The 16555-nt window shown below is 41.8% G+C and overlaps 1 protein-coding gene across 3 annotated transcripts in view; it reads left to right on the plus strand.

The window, feature by feature from the left end:
- Positions 1 to 2931: 2931 nt before the first annotated feature.
- The window catches only part of RABGAP1L (RAB GTPase activating protein 1 like), an 812491-nt gene continuing 798867 nt past the window's right edge, over positions 2932 to 16555 (plus strand). For 2 of the 3 annotated variants that reach the window (XM_004706718.2, XM_004706719.2), the window contains exon 1: positions 2932 to 3011. The gene's annotated coding sequence lies outside the window, so the exon portion shown is untranslated. Of the gene's footprint in view, positions 3012 to 12497; positions 12549 to 16555 lie in introns of those variants that run through there. The other variant, XM_045297897.1, reaches the window with a different exon arrangement.

Below are 16555 nucleotides of genomic sequence, written 5' to 3' on the forward strand. Positions count from 1 at the left end.
TGTCTGATAACTGGTCCCTTATGCACCTCGTGGTCAGACAGGCTGGTGTGCTTCTTCCATGTGGGCTTTGATGCTTCTCAGCTAGATGGCCGCTTCTTTGTCTTCACGCCTTTAAGACCCCAGATGCTATATCTTTTGATAGATGGGCACCATCAGCTTTCTTCACCACCTTTGCTTATGCACACAATTTTATTCAGCAATCATGACGGGAAGGTGTGCATCCTGGAATGCCAATTTAATAGAACAACGTGTTCTTGCATTGTGTAAGTGCTTGAGTGAAGGCCCAATGTCCATCTGCTGCCTTAATACTAAGCCTATAAATATATGCACGTAGATCTTTTTCCCCACACTCTTATATAAATATATTTACATATGTACATTCCAGTCTTAAAATCTCTATAAATACCCTTTGTCACCTATCTCTTTCCTCTCTTTCCTTTTACTTTCCTCTTGTCCCACTATCATGGTCAGCTTTCATCTGGGTTTCAGTGATCTCTATCCATTACATTGGCCTTGCTGAATCCCTACCAGGCCTCTCATACCCTCCTTGCCACTGATTTTGGATTATTTGTTGCTCCCCTGTCCCTGGGTTGGTCAGCACCACCTCCTTACCCCCGCCTCCCTCTCTCCCATGTCCCCTCGGAACCATTGGTCCCATTGTTTTCTCCTCCAGACTATTCATCCAGTCTATTTTGTCTAGATAGATCTGTAGAGATAATAATATGCGTCAAAAACTAAGCCATAGCAAGATAGGTGATCAGTGAGAACACAACGATGGCAACAAATAAGGAAACCAATTACCCAAAGAAGAATAAATTAATGAAAAGAAAAAAATTTTAAACAGAAAGAAAAACCTGTAAATAGATCAAGGTCTGACTTTTGATCTCTAGGCTTGTCCTTCATGGGGTACCATGCTCTGGCCCCAGAGTCTGTCCTTTGTACTCCCTCGGGGGTCTCTCTGCTCCACAGTTGCTCTGCCGCATGCTTTTAGTGGTTTGCCATGGTGTCTCAGGGTCAGTTTGGGCCAGTCCCGACACTGAGTCTCCAGTGTTATCCCCCTTAGGGCCCCGGGCCATTAAGGGACAGCATGTCTCATGGTGGGATCAGCCATATTGTCCACTCTGTCCATTGGTTGTTCAGAGCGGGGATGTAATCCTCCAGGCCCGGTGGGTCAGGATGTGCTCCACTCTCTCTTCCTCCCCCTATGTGCTCCCATTTGCTCTGATCAGACATGCCCCTCTCCCCTAGCTGCAGTTTCAGTGCCGTCCTCTCAAATAAATTCTTCTTGGGGGAGGGGAAGTTGTCCACATAGCTGGTATGGGGGCCGAGCCCTCAGGCCCCTCCACTGGTTCCCCACTCCTTGCTGGCAAGCTGCATTCATCTGGCACTGGGTTTAAATCTGGTCCCTTTTTCCCTGTAGAGACACAAACAATACCCTCCCCTTGGGTGAGTCAGTGCCTTATTCCTCAGTCACATATCCTTTTTTTTCTTTCCCCTTTCCTCCCTCTCCCCCAGGTTGGCAGTTTTGAACCTCTGACCTTACAGTTAGCAACCGAGGGTGTAACCAGTACGTTGCTGTCACCAGGACTGCTGTACTGCCAGTCATTAGTTTGAAAATACCAGTCTCTCAGAAGAAAGATGAGGCTTTCTACTCCTGTAAAGCTTTATACAGTCTTGGAAACCCAAGGGGCAGTTCTACTCTGTTCTCCATTGGGTCACTATGAGCTGGAATCAACTTTAGGGTAGTGGGCGAGTGAAATGGCAGCAAAATCTGGGACCAAAGATATCGTCAGTAGAGAAAACTTTTTTGGAAGAAAGCCCTGGCCACTTCTGTAAAGATTGTTGTTGGTGGCCCAAAAACCCACGTAGTTCTATAACACCAGGATAATTCAGAATCTAACTGGATAATAGCTAACTTCCCTCCACCCCCACTTTTATTGAGCCCTTGGTTACAACCACTGAGTCAATTCATCTAATTGAGGATCTTCCTCTTTTTCACTGTCCCTTGAATTCACCAAGCGTGTTGCTTTTTCCCTAGAAAGATGAGGTTCCCTTAAAGATGTATAACTTTTAAACTTAAAAGGGACAGCTGTATTCCGCCTTATTGGGTTACTAGTTTGTACCCTAAAAACCTGTTACCCCAAAGGATAAACCAGGGTCAATACATACTAGTGCTCAGTACTGAACGTGCCCTCACAGGTTATGTCCCTCTAACATCTAGACTCTAGAGTCTCATGGACCGAATCATCGAGGGAGCGCTTCAGAAACATAGACTACTCCTTGGAAGTGGTACAGAAAGAGCAATTGGCGAGAAAAGGAAATACACTTTATGGTGACTTCACTCCGGATTACAAGGCATTAGGGCTGAAATTACCTATCTCAGGTTTATGGGCAAGAACATAATCTCTCCAAACTCGGAATGATCTACGAACTCAAAGACTCCAGTCGGGGACTCGGGACACCGCTTAGTAAGAGAGCTCACACGGTCAGTTACCCCTAGGGAGAGGCTCTGAAGGGTCTCTAGAACCCTTGATCCCTATATCCCTCTTCGAACAACCCTGAACTGTCATGGAAAGCAAGCTGGACCAGCGACATCCTCACGCTCCTGTGCCCGGACCCGGCGGAGCGGGCGGGGTTGGGGAGAAAGTGGGGTGTGTGTGTTGCAATATGTACGCGCGTGCGCGCCACCGCCGAGGGACAAGGAAGGCGCCTCCGCCTCAGGAGCGCGCACGCAGAGCAGAGGGGCCCGGACGTGCTCGCTCCCAACTCGTCGCCTCTGCCGCTGCCGCCGCCTCCTCCACCTCCTCCCCCTCGGCCAACCCCCTCCTTCTCTTCCTGCCGGGCCATCCCCCTCCCCTCCCCTCCCTGCTCCGTGCTCCCCCCGCCCTTTCAGTGCTCCGGCGGTGAGGGAGCAAACGGGACCAGCCCGGCCACAGAGCGCCAGGCGGCGGATGCGAAGCGAGTGTCTGACCGAGTTGTTGTTCCGGCTTTCCTAACTGAGACGGGAGGAGGTGAGGCGAGGCGAGGGCGGCCTCCTGGGGACCGGAGGGCTGCCCGGAGGCCCCGAGCCACAGGCCTGGGAGGGGGTGGGTGGGCGGCGCGGGGGGTGTTGGCGGTGGGCTGAGCCCCGGCGGGTAGGGATGGGGCCCGGCCCTGGACTGGGGTGTTGGAGGGTCGTTTGGAAGAGGGCAAAGGGAGGGTTTGGGGTTGCGGGCCACCTCCCCGACGCCAAGGTTCGGGCTCTCCTCCCCGGTGGCCGCTCCTCACGGTCCGGGAGCGCGGGCGCCTTAGACGGCCGGCGGGAGGGCGCGATTGGCGCCCCTTACCTGGGGGCCGGATGGTGGCTTCTGCGGCCGCCGCCCCCAGCTGTGCCCTCTTGACATTGCCGTCGCCCTCCCCGCTGCCTCCGCTGCTGCCGGCTTCGCAGTCTCAGCAGCCCCGCGTCCGGGGGGCGTGTGGTGAGAGTATGTTTTTTACCCACACGCAGGCTTCGGTCGTGACCGTGGCTCGCCCTCCCGCTCCTCCTTCCCCCGCAGGGCACTTTGCTCCGCTCCCGCCGTGGATGCTTGTGGTTTTGCAGTCTGGGATGGGCTGCATTCTGGACCGATCTCTACCTGCAAGGAGTGCCGCGTTTCGAAGTTGCTCGCGTGGGCCGTGACAAACACCCTCGCCCAAGTTGTGGGTGCTCAGTGTCCTGATAACTGAGTCAAAGTTTCTGAGACTGGGCTAGTACTTTGCTCTGGTCGCCAACGGTGCAGAGCCGGGCAGTGCGTCAGCATGTGGAATGGGGCCACCGATCTGCCGGAGATGGCTGGGCGCGAGGCGCGCTGGACCGTCCGGGTTCGGTTTCTGGTGTCACGATAGTATGTTCAGGTGTCTGCGTGTTCCTTTGAGCTTGTCAGATAGAAAATGCTAAAATTTTGGAAGTTACTTTCAGAATATTGGGTGTTTAATGCGAGGGAAGAGAACACCACCTCATTACACTTAATAATGAGGAGAACTTTTTGCCTTGCCTTGCTAGAAAGATTTCGGTGCAACTTTGGAAACTGATTCTATGGCCTGTATTTTTGGTTCTGGAAAGTTTTAGGGATTTTTAATATGTCTCCTGGCACATGGTTGCTTGTTACATTTTTTGAACACACCGTTTTATGAAAACCTATGACTTTTTTCAAGAAAAGTTTTTAGCTGACTTTTATTCCACTTTTCTAGAATACCCAGCAGCTGTGAAGTCAGAAGATAGCATAAAGTTTGCTTGTGGTCAAATTGGAAGTGAATTTTGCTTATGGAAAATTTATGTCCACAAGCCACTAGGATTGGAAAATTGGTATGATTCATTATCTCAGGGGAGAGTTCCATGTGAAATTGACAATGAAATTGCAAAGGAATAAGATTAGATCAATTTAATGTGTATATTATCATTACCTTGTCATGAATGTCCACTTACATGAAGACTTGACAAAGACACTGAGTTATATTGGTGTTTGTGCTAAATTAATTCAAGATGTTCTTTGATATTATGTATTAGTAAGTCATCCGGGAGTAGCAGCTATGTAGGGGCACTCCTTATCTGTGAGCATATTTATATAGCCTGTTGACAAAATCAAATTCACTGCCATCGAGCCCATTCTGATTCATGGTAATTGTACAGGACAGGCTAGAACTAGCCCTGTGGGTTTCCAAGACTGTGGGAGTATATAGCTTCATCTTTCTACCACAGATCAGCTGGTGGTTTCAAACTACTAACATTGCAATTAGCAGCCCAACATGTAACCATTCTGCCACTAGAGCGCCTATACTGTACAGCTGGATACAAGGTAGTAAGTCTTAGTTCTGTTGGTACATAAAAGCAGTATACTAACTAACAGAACAAAGCAATGAGTATAATATATGAAAAAAAATTGACCAAAGTTATTTGATGTGAATTCCCATATATAACAGTTGTAATGTTCTGGAAAATTTTTGTTTCTCCGGTAATTGTTTTATGATTTACATTATTGTGTTATTGTGATGTCTTTTACTTGGATGGTAGAACTTCATTAGCTGGGCTTTTTATGCTTATCAGCATGCTAATTCTACATTTATAATGAATAAAAACTTGTACTTCAATTTTCTCTTTGCCTTCACCCAACTTGAATTAACTGAATTAATATTTACGTAAGCTTTGAGATGATAAAGTAGTCAAACTGAAAGTACTTTTATCCAATCTCTTGGGATAGTCAGAAACAGGAATTGTGTTGTGTCAAGTAAAAATATTACGTGGGCAGCAGCCAGGCTTCTAGAGATTGAAGAGAGTAGTCTGCAAATTGCAAACTGGCACTTTCATTCCAGCCTACCATGGTCTTGTTGAAGTGTTGTGGGATGGTTTTGTGGGATGATTATGGCTGGATAAGAGAGTATTTCGAGGCTATAGTATATACTGCAAGATTAGTAGTTTGAAGCTGCTTCTTGGGAGAAAGGCTGGGCTTTCTACTCCCGCAGTTACAGTCTTAGAAATCTAAAGGGGCAGTTTTACCCTGCTGTATAGGATCGTTATGAGTCAGCATCAACTTGATGGCAGTGAGTTTTGTTCTTTTTGGTACCTTATAGGATTTCCAGGCACAGAGATTGTTTACTTAGGTTGCACAAGTTTTAATGGATTACTATATGTAAACAATTCTTGCTTTATATAAATAGGTCATTTTTGGGGTCTGAGGATGATTAGTGCTCAAGGCTGTTCCAGCTGCTGACTCTTCTAAGACAGCTCGTGGAGTTCTTATGGAGATAGTCAGATGAGCATTTGCCACCATAAACACTGGAGGGCAGAAAGAGTGTAGTCTTGAGACTGAGTTATATATAGTAAGAGACTAAATTTTTAAAGGAAGTTTTAAAGTTGAGAGTATGGAGAAAGAGATTACTTGACCTGACTCTCCAGTGTTCTTTAGGGTGGGAAATAATTTTCACTTCATTTGAGGTTGTGTCTGAAATCTAGTATAAATGTGTGAATAACCACTCATTGCTATTGAGTCAATTCCAACTCTTAGTGACCCAAAAGGCAGAGTAGATAGCCTCATAGGGTTTCCAAGGCTGTAATCTTTATGCACACAGATAAACACCTCTTTTTGATATGGTGTGGCTGGTGGGTACTAACCACCAATTTTTTTGGTTAGGAGTCTAGAGCTTAACCACGGTGCTGCCAGGGCTCCTCTGTGTTAACAACAGTGGGCCATAATAAGAAAGAGTTAATAGAATTAAGCAGAACTTGTATATCAACATTCTCCTTTTTACAGTTAATTTACTTTCTATATTACTTTCCCAATTGTTTGAGTATAACAAAGTGTCATCTTTTGGTGCTTTTTGGGTATAATTTTTGGGGATTTTCCTGGGAAATTTTTAGGGAAACATTCAGTTAACTTGAAGTTTGGGCTTAGTATTATTTGTATATTTGAAATGAAATTCTGAGCTTTCTTGTTTTCTAAATAGCCTCAAAAATAGAAACCATCATTCTTTATAAACACGCAGGAAAAATCTGGTTACAGACTGTGTTGTTGTGATAGACATAGTACAGCCAAAAATATATTCAAGAAACTTATCCCCTCCTTACACAGTTTAGTGTGTTTAAATAAGAACTAGGGAAATTAGGCAGTCTATTTCCCGCTCCCCCATACATGTCTGTATTCCTCAAAATATTAAGTTTGACAATTGTTTGCGATGCCATTTTCTTACCTGCATATTCTAAATTCAACAAGTCTCTAGTGCATGCCAAAATTAATTCTAGTTAGAAACTCTCTGTAATGGAAATCCCATTATAGAGATGCAAGGTTTTACGAGGGGATTCTGACTGGTAAACACTATCTCCAAGTCTCAAAACTAACTGCCACCAGGTTGATTCTGACTCACAGCAACCCTAGAAGACAGAGTAGAATTGCCCCATTGGGTTCCCGAGGCTTGAATTTCGAATTGCTGACCTTGAGATTTGCAGCCCAACTTGAAACCTACTATGACACCTCAGGTGTGGTACATTTACTTTAAAAAATCATGGCACCGCTCTTCTCTGTATCCCAGTTATCAGTGGGGTGGAGGATATGGACACAAATATCAGAACTATTTGGATCCCCCCCCCCATATTATGCATTTCCTCTTACTCCTCTTACTCCCCAACCCCAAAAGTTTGCTAGTGAGCCATTGCTACTAGTAGGAGTGTGCTTTTTATTTCTTAAGTGAGTGTGGCTGAAAAAAGGCTGAGAACCTTCTAACGTTATCAATAATCTGTTTTTTTTTTTTTTTTTTTTTTTTTTAAAATTTTTTTTTTTTTTTTTTTTTATTTTTTTATAAACATTTTATTAGGGGCTCATACAACTGTTATCCCAATCCATACACACATCAATTGTGTAAAGCGTATTTGTACATCATTTCTCAAAACATTTTCTCTCCATTTAAACCCCCGACATTAGGTCCTCATTTTTCCCCTCCCTCCCCGCTCCCCTCTCCCACATGAGCCCTTGATAGTTTATAAATGGGTATTTTGTCATATCTTGCCCTGTCCGACTTCTCCCTTCACCCACTTTTCGGTTGTCTGTCCCCCAGGGAGGAGGTCACACACAGTTCCATGTAATCGGTTCCCTCTTTCCTACCCATTCTCCCTTTACCCTCCCTGTTTTGCCACTCACACCACTGGTCCTATAGGGCTCATCCATCCTGGATTCCCTGTATTTTCAGTTCCTATCTGTACCAGTGTACCTCCTCTGGTCTAGCCAGTCTTGCAAGATAGAATTCGAGTCATGGTAGTGGGAGCGGGGAGGAAACCTTTAGGAATAATCTGTTTTTTGATACAGAAGAGAAATGCAAATTGTGGTGGAAAGGAGGCTATGTATGTGTACAAAAGTAAATTTATTGAATTGCATAATACATATGGAAGATGTAGACCTTGTTTAAAAAACCAAACTCACTGCCATCTGATTCATAGTGACCCTTTAGGGCAGGGTAAAACTTTCTTGTGAGTTTTCAAGACTGTAACTAGGGAGTAGAAAGCCTCATCTTTCTCCTGCAGGGCAGCTGGCAGTTTCAAACTGCTGACTTTGCAGTTCGAAGCCTAATGTGTAACCACTACACCACCAGGACCCCTCAGGATCTTGTTTAGTCAAGCATTTATCAAACTTTTTGGAATATATGATCCATGGTAACAAAGTTAACATCTTCACCCAATACACACACACTCTCTCTCTCTCCAAAGTCAATCTCTAGAAACCTGGCTGTTTCCCCGTAATATTTTTACTTGACCCAACAACACAATTCCTGTTTCTGGCTATTCCAAGAGATTGGATAAAAGTACTTTTAGTTTGAATACTGCATCATCTCAAAGCTTAAGTAAGTATTAATTCAGTTAATTCAAGTTTGGGTTAAGGCAAGAAAAAAAATGACAAAACAATACTCCCCTTTTCAGTGCTTTGCTAGATTTTGCTAGAGCAAGCTCATACTGTTTTCAAAGAGCAGCTGTGCACATCTCTTTCCTACAGCTCCACATTTAGTGACCTCACAGTGGTAGCTTGAGATGGACTAATATGGGACTATTTAGACTTGATCTATGTTTTTTACCCCTGTCTGGATACATATGTATAGCACACCGCTGTCTATAACATATTTTATATTCTATGTATTTAATGTTCTATCTTGTTTCACTAAAAAAAAAAAATTGCAGAATTTTGACCCCCAAACTGATTTTGCAGCCACTTAAATGGATAACAGTGTATAGTTTGGAAAAACTTATTTAGCCCAGCCCCCTCACTTTCCCGATAAAAATCCTCAAGTTCACATATTAAAATCCTCAAGTTCAAGGTTATGAGCAAAGGTAGGTCTCTCGATTCCTAATCTAGGATGATTTCTAGTGGACTTCTTTCTTTTCCTCACTCAAGCTGTTCATTTAGCTGAACCTGTTTAATATGATGGGGGGTGGGGGGGTACTGCCCCCAAACTGAAAATTTTTTTTCAAAGCTATATATTTAATATTTTTAACAAAACAACCTTATTACCTTCAAAGTACTCTCCATTACACTTAATACATTTGTCAAATCTGTGATTCCATTCTTGGAAACATTTTTCAAATTCACCTGTTTGGATGGCTGACAGCACCTCTGCTGTTTTTTTTTCTTAACTTCTTATATTTCATCAAATTGTTGTCCTTTCATGTCCCTCTGCAGTCATGGAAACAAAAAGAAGTCACATGAAATGAGGTCAGGTGAGTAAGATGTGTGCGGAAAGAGAGGCATGCTTGGTTTTTTTGCCCAAAACTGGCATACTGAGATGACTGCGTGAGCAGATGCATTGTTGTGGTGGCAAAACTAGCCCCCCTCTGCCACAAATCAGGCCTTTTTTGTTGCACACGGTTACCCAATCTTTTCAGAACCTCTTAATAGCAAGCTTGATTAACAGTCTGATCTGGTAGAACAAACTTCAAATGCACTATGAGTTGACATTTTCATATGTTCAGGAAGTTGACAAACATCCAGAACTAGGTTTGTCGTCAACCGACAGTTCAGCTTTCATGAAACGAGAAAACTACTCATACATTTGAGTTTTTCCCATAGCGCTGTCCTTGTAAGCTAGTGGTTCTCAACCTTCCTAATGCTGCGACCCTTTAATGCAGTTCCTCATGTTGCTGCTACTTCATAACTGTAGTTTTGCTACTGTTATGAATTGGCGACCCCTGTGAAAGAGTCGTTCGACCCCCAAAGGGGTTGCGACCCACAGGTTGAGCACTGCTATTGTAAGCTGTGTTCAATATCACAACAATTTATGCAGCATTTTCCCCAAGCAGGAAGCAAAATTTCACAGCTGCACGCTGTTCTCTTAAATTTGCTATCTATCATGCAGGGAAGCAAATAAGCCCACATGGAAGAAACACACCAGCCTGTATGATCATGAGGTGTCAATGGGAGAAGGTATCAGGTATCAAAAGATCCAAAACAAACAATTATATTGATGTGAAAGAGCGGTGTTGGAGTGGAGACCCAAAGCCCATCTGAAGACAATTGGACATCTCCCCACAGAAGGGTTATAAGGAAGGTATGATTCAGCCAGGATACAGTATAACACCGATGAAACACACATCATTCCTTTAGTTCCTGAATGCTCCCCCGGCCCCCACCCCACTACCATGACCCAGTTCTACCTTACAAATCTGACTAGACCGGAGTACACACATTGTAACAGATAAGAGCTCTCGACACATGGAATTCAGGACAGATAAACTCCTCAGGAACAGTAGAGGGAATAGCCATATCATGAGGGTGGGGAGATGGTGGGGGCTGGGTAGTGGGAAAGGGGACAAAGAGGGAACCCATCACAAGGTTGGATATATAGCCCACCCCCCAGGGGGAATGAGTAAGGGAGACACTACGGACAGTGTAAGACATGAAACACCAGTAATAATATATAATTGATCAAGGATTCACGAGGGTGGGACAGTGGGTGAAGAAGGAGAAAAATGAGGAACTGACACCAAGGGCTCAAGTCGAAAGAAAATATTTTGGAAATGTGCATGGCAACATATGTACAAGTGTGCTTAATAAAATTGAATGATGGATTGTTAAAAGATTTATAAGAACCCCAATAAAAAGATTAATAAAAGCAAATACAGGAGAAACAACAAAACAAAAACAAAAATAAATGACATGCTGCATTGGGCACATAAAAAAAATAAATTGATCACAAAAAATGAAGTTCAAGCAAAACTTGTATGAAAAAATTCACTGTGACCAGATTGAGCCTTCCCAGGTCACGCCACTGAGTGCACTAACTCAGAGTGAGTTGCTCGATGCTTGCTTAGCGGGAAAAATTTGTAGTATCAAAACGCCGCTTTGCCCAGCGCAATTCCAGTTTTTTTTGGGAGGGGAGGTTACCTCCTCATATATATATAAGGCATTTTGTTAAGCAGTTTGAATAGAGATGAATAAGGCAGGAAATTTAACTTGTGAGGGATAAATATTTAAACAAAAATAATTCAAGGCAGGAAGTAATGGGTGGTAAGGGATAAAGTGCTGTGAGAACTTACAGGGATTTTAATTGTGTGGATAAGGGAATCTGACATTCGAATTACGTTTTGAAGAATGGGTAGTAAACATTTCAATGTGTGGGAATAGGGCAAATAGAATGGAGATTGGCTTGGGGGATCAAAGGCATAAATGCATGGATAGAGAAAAGTGAGTATTGAAAGGGCTACCCAACAAAGGCCAGAAGGTCATGAGCCTTGGCTGCCAGTTTTCCAGTTATCTTTCATTATTGTCTCTGGAATCATCTATTACTTCTTACCATTAAATAATTTTTTTGTATTATGCTCCTGATTAATATACTATCCAGATAGCACTTAAGTATCTGGAGAGTAAAAGTTGAAGCGGGAAAATGATTAGTATTGGGAAACAACCTTGAATATATCAGTCCTAAAAGTGTTGAAGAAGGAAAATATTTTCTTCGTAAAGAGATACCAGAGATTTTCTATGCCAAATAGACAACATCAAATTGGCTGTCTCAGAACAGGAAGCAGCTTTGAAAGTCTTTTCAAAAGACCTTCTAAAATGTGATTCCTAAATGACTGGATCTTAATTTTCAGAGAAAGGTCTGGGGCAGCAGAAAGGCAGAGTTTGTACAGACTCGCAGCAGAGGTAGCCTGCTTTCAGAATTTAGGGCAGCAAGGTCAGTCATTTTTTAATACCAATCCAGGTATGAGGGATTGATAGATCTATTTTGGATTTCGACATTTATGGCTTTGACAAGCCGGTATGACTGAGGGTGCTCTGAAGTTCTGGATAGAGCTTGTCTTGTTCCCCAGGGGTATTGAGTGGTTAGAAATGAAGAAAGAAGACAGTAGTTAACCAGATTGAAGCTCTGGTGGCAGTTACTCAAGGTTTTCTGTGTGGTGCTGATTTTAAACTTACTGCATCTAATTAAAATTATGCACAGTCAATTTGCATAAGTTTTACTTCTCTTTGACCCTCAAGTTCTATAAAAGTAAAAGCCTTCTTAAGAGTGTTGCCCAGGTAACAACACATACAGAGATTGTTTAATAGTTCATCACTGAGCATGTGGAAAATTTTGGTAATCTTGGTACTGAAGTTACTATAATGAATGACTATTCAGATGGTAAAAAGCTGGACTACTTTTAAATGGTTACAGATTTTTTTTATGAACTCTCCAAAAGAAATATGAATTGTGTCATATTCATACTGTTTACTCCATTTATTGTAGTGTCTGATGGTGTCCACTGTGTGCCTTCTCTAATTTTTGAAAGTTTCAGCAATTTTATATGAGCTATTCCATAAGATTGTTGTTTTTGTTAGCTGTTGTCCAGTCTGACCCTGACTCATGGTGTCCCCCACGCACAATGGGATTGCATCAGTTGGTATCCATAGGATTTTCACTTGTTGACCAATGCCAGTTATTTTTTTCTTTCTTTTTCTTAGTAGTCTTAAAGCTGAAACCTGTTCAACATTGTAGTACCATTCACTGACAAAATGGGTGGCTGTGGCTACTTTTGAAGGGTATTGCCTGGGAAGCAAGCTAAGTCTCTCTTCTGGAAGGTGAGAATTCTACCATTGAATTACCACTTCCCACAAACTCGTTGCCTCTGAGTTGATTTCGAGTCATGACCACTCTGTGAATATTAGAAACTGTACTTTATAAAATTTTCATTGGCTGTTTTTTCCAGAAGTACCGTATATACTTGAGTATAAGCCGACCCGAATATGAACTGAGGTACCTAATTTTACCACAAAAACTGCATTAAAAATGTGCTGAAAAAAAACCTTGGCTTATACATGAGTATATACGGTAAATTACCATGCCCTTCTTGCAGACTGTCCTTTGATTGTCTCTAATCACCAACCATTTTTTTTCTTTAAAAAAAAAGTCATTTTATTGGGAAATTATTATTTTCATATCTTACACTATCCGCTGTCTCCCTTCACCCATGTTTCTGTTGTTCATCACCCTGGGTGCGGGGATTATATGTTAAATGTACAAAATTTTAAAGTAACTTTTATAAGGTTTCTCTTAATGTTACCCTATGTATGTATTATGAAACACCCATATTATTCATGCTGAAATAAGGGATTTATGAAGTGCAGAGTCTGCCCACTGGCTCCTGTTTAATACATCAGAATCATCACTAATTCTTTTTTTTTCCAGTTCATATCACATATTATCTTTGTGTAATCTCTTTAAAAAAATCATTTTATTAGGGGCTCATACAACTCTTATCACATTCCATACATACATCAATTGTGTAAAGTGCATTTGTACATTCACTGCCCTCATCATTCCCAAAACAGTTCCTCTCCACTTAAGCCCCCGGCATTAGGTCCTCATTTTTCCCCTCCCTTCCTGCTCACCCTTCCATCATGAGCCCTTGATAATTCATAAATTGTTATTTTGTCATATCTTGCCCTGTTCGACGTCTCCCTTCACCCACTTCTCTGTTGTCTGTCCCCCAGGGAGAAGGTCACATATAGTTCCTTGTAATCGGTTCCCTCTTTCCAACCCACTCTCCCTCTACCCTCCCTGTTTCGCCACTCACACCACTGGTCCTGTAGGGCTCATCCGCCCTGGATTCCCTGTATTTTCAGTTCTTGTCAGTACCAGTGTACATCCTCTGATCTAGCCAGACTTGCAAGGTAGAATTTGTGTCATGATAGTGGGAGCGGGGAGGAAACATTTAGGAACTAGAGGAAAGTTGTATTTTTCATCGTTGCTACATCACACCCTGACTGGCTCGTCTCCTCCCCGTGATCCCTCTGTAAGGGGATCTCCAACCTTTTTGTTAGCAGTTGTTATTGTTAGGTGCCTTTTTGTTTTTAAATCATTTTATTGGGGACTCGTACACTTCTTATCACAATCTGTTAGGTACCTTTGAGACAGTTTTGACTCCTGTTGAACTTGTGTACAACAGAACGAATGGCTGCCCAGTTCCACGCCGTCCTCATTAGTGTTGTACTGTTTGAGCCCATTGTTGCAGGCACTGTGTCAGTCTAGCTTGTTGAAGGCTTTCCTTTTCTTCACCGGCTCTCTCTTTCACCAAGCATGATGTCCTTGTCTGAGGACTGGCTCCTCCTGGTACCACGCCCAAAGCATGTGGAATTAAAATCTTGCCATCTTCACTTAGCATTTTGGCTTTATCTGCTAGACAGGTCTGTTCATTTTTCTGGCAGACCATGTGGGCATGGTATATTCAATATTGTCCAACATACTTCAGAGGCATCTATTCTTCTTCAGTCTTTTTCATTCATTGCCCAACTTTTGCATGCATATGAGCTGATAGAAAATACTATGACTTGGGTTAAGCATACCTGAGTCATCAAAGTGATATATTTGTTCTTTAATGCTTTAAAGAGGGGTTTGCAGAATATTTTTCCCATGCAATATATCCTCTGATTTTTGATTGCTACTTCCACTGCTTCAGTGGATGTCGTTGGTGGATCTAAGTAAAATGAAAGTAAGTCTTTTCTCTGTTTATTTTGAAACGGATTATTCATTCAAGTTGTCAGGATTTTGTTTTTCATATGTTCAGGCTTAATCTATACTGAAGGCTATAGTCTTTGATGTTCAACACTAAGTCCTCTTTACTTTCCGCAAGCCCACAGTAAGACATTACTTAATCTTCCTCCTATTTTGATACAATATTATCTTCACATTGTTCAGGTTTTTGAATTATTTGCTCATCATACAGGTTGAATAAGTATGGTGAAGTCATACAACGCTGACATACACATGCTTGACATTTCTCAAGTTGAAATAACTAAAGAAAAAATTCAAGCCTTGAGTTGTAACATTAAATAATTCTATGGGCAAAATATTGATAGATGCAGGAAACATCAAGAGAAGTTGAAAGGAATACACAGTCACTATATTAAGTCCAGTTGGTTGACATTAAACCCTACTTCAAGAGGTAGTATATGATCAAGAACTGATTGTACTGAAGGAAGAAGTCCAAACTGCACTGAAGGTATTGGCGAAAAACGAAACTCCGCCGTTAGCAATACTAACTGAGATGTTTCAACAAACACATGCAATCCTGAAAGCAGTCACTCTTTTATGGCAGGATGTTTGGTAGTCTGCTGTCTGAACAACTCACTGGATGAAATCTGTAAATGTGTCCATTCCAAAGAACAGTGACCCAACACAATACATTATTGAGCAGTATAATTAATATCATCTGCAAGTAAGATTTTGCTGAAGGTGCAACAATGGGTGCAGCAGTTGGCAAAAATCCAAGGGGGATTTAGAAAAGGATGTGGAGTAGTGCCAGATGGTTCTTGGCTGAAAGCAGAGAATACCAGAAAAAAGTCTACCTGTGTTTTACTGACTATGCAGAGACATTCTTTGTGGATCATAACAAACTATGGCAGATATTGTGGATAATGGGAATTCTAGAACACTTAACTGTGCTCATGTGGAAACTTCATAGACCAAGAGGCACTTGTTCAAACACCACAGGGAAACTTTATGCTTTGAAAAGAGTCATTTAGCAAGAGCATGTCCCGAATAGCATGATAAGAATTCAGATGCGGCATGCCTTGGCTATCTCATGTCAGTTGAATAGATTAGCTAATCATAGCAGCACAGGTTTTATTCTGCCTCCTTATACCCTCTTTGCTTTTTAGAACATGACAAGTTTCACAAATTGAGTTAATAGGATCCTTCCAAAAGTTCTAGCACTAATTTTTGCTGGTAAAAAGTATGGTATTGGTGTACTTAATTTAAGAAATTCATTTTCTAAAGATTCATTACCCCAAGAAAATAATAACTGTGGGAATTTATGGTACACATACCGCCCATTAGACAAATTAGTTAAAACAAGACAGTTATCTAGCTCTTAGAAGGACTGTCATGTGAAGTAATACCCAGCATGAAAGTAATGCAAGGCCAAAAGGGTTTTGTCATGCCAGATTTCCAGGAAAGGGGCACATTTTGAAAGCCAAGTGTAGAATTAATTTATGCGTCAATGAGAAGTTTCTCTGACTTTCCTCTCTACCCCCAGTCCTCCCACATGTCCACCCTCATCTATTCTTATTATCAGCAGTAAGCAAAATTACTGGACTTTAAAATCAGTCTTCTACTACAGGGATGTAAATAAATAGTATTTTAAGAAAAGATACAAAATTGTGTTTTTCAATTTTAAAAGTTTAAGAGACAAATAACATTAGTTTTTTTTTTTTAAACCATGTAGAGTATTACTTCTGTGCTGCAAAATGCTGAGTTTGTAATTTTGAGGTCCACTACTAAAAGCATACAAATGTAGGTGGTTGTTAAAGTGGCTATTAGGTATTTCTTTGAAGAACTTCTCTGTAGTTAATTTATCTTAGTTTAACAGAATAGATTATAGTCCTACTTTATTATTGTTGTGTTCAAGTCAGCTTTGATTCACGGGTACACGTGTGTCAGCATAGAACTACACTCCAGAGGGTTTTCTTTCTTTCTTTTTTAAATCATTTTATTAGGGGCTCTTGCAACTCTTATCACAATCCATACATACATCAATTGTGTAAAGCACATTTGTACATTCATTGCCCTCATCATTCTCAAAACATTT

The sequence above is a fragment of the Echinops telfairi genome, unplaced genomic scaffold (assembly GCF_000313985.2).
Source record: "Echinops telfairi isolate 266 unplaced genomic scaffold, ASM31398v2 ScPeMD7_7424;HRSCAF=8462, whole genome shotgun sequence".
In the NCBI taxonomy this organism is placed as follows: domain Eukaryota; kingdom Metazoa; phylum Chordata; class Mammalia; order Afrosoricida; family Tenrecidae; genus Echinops; species Echinops telfairi.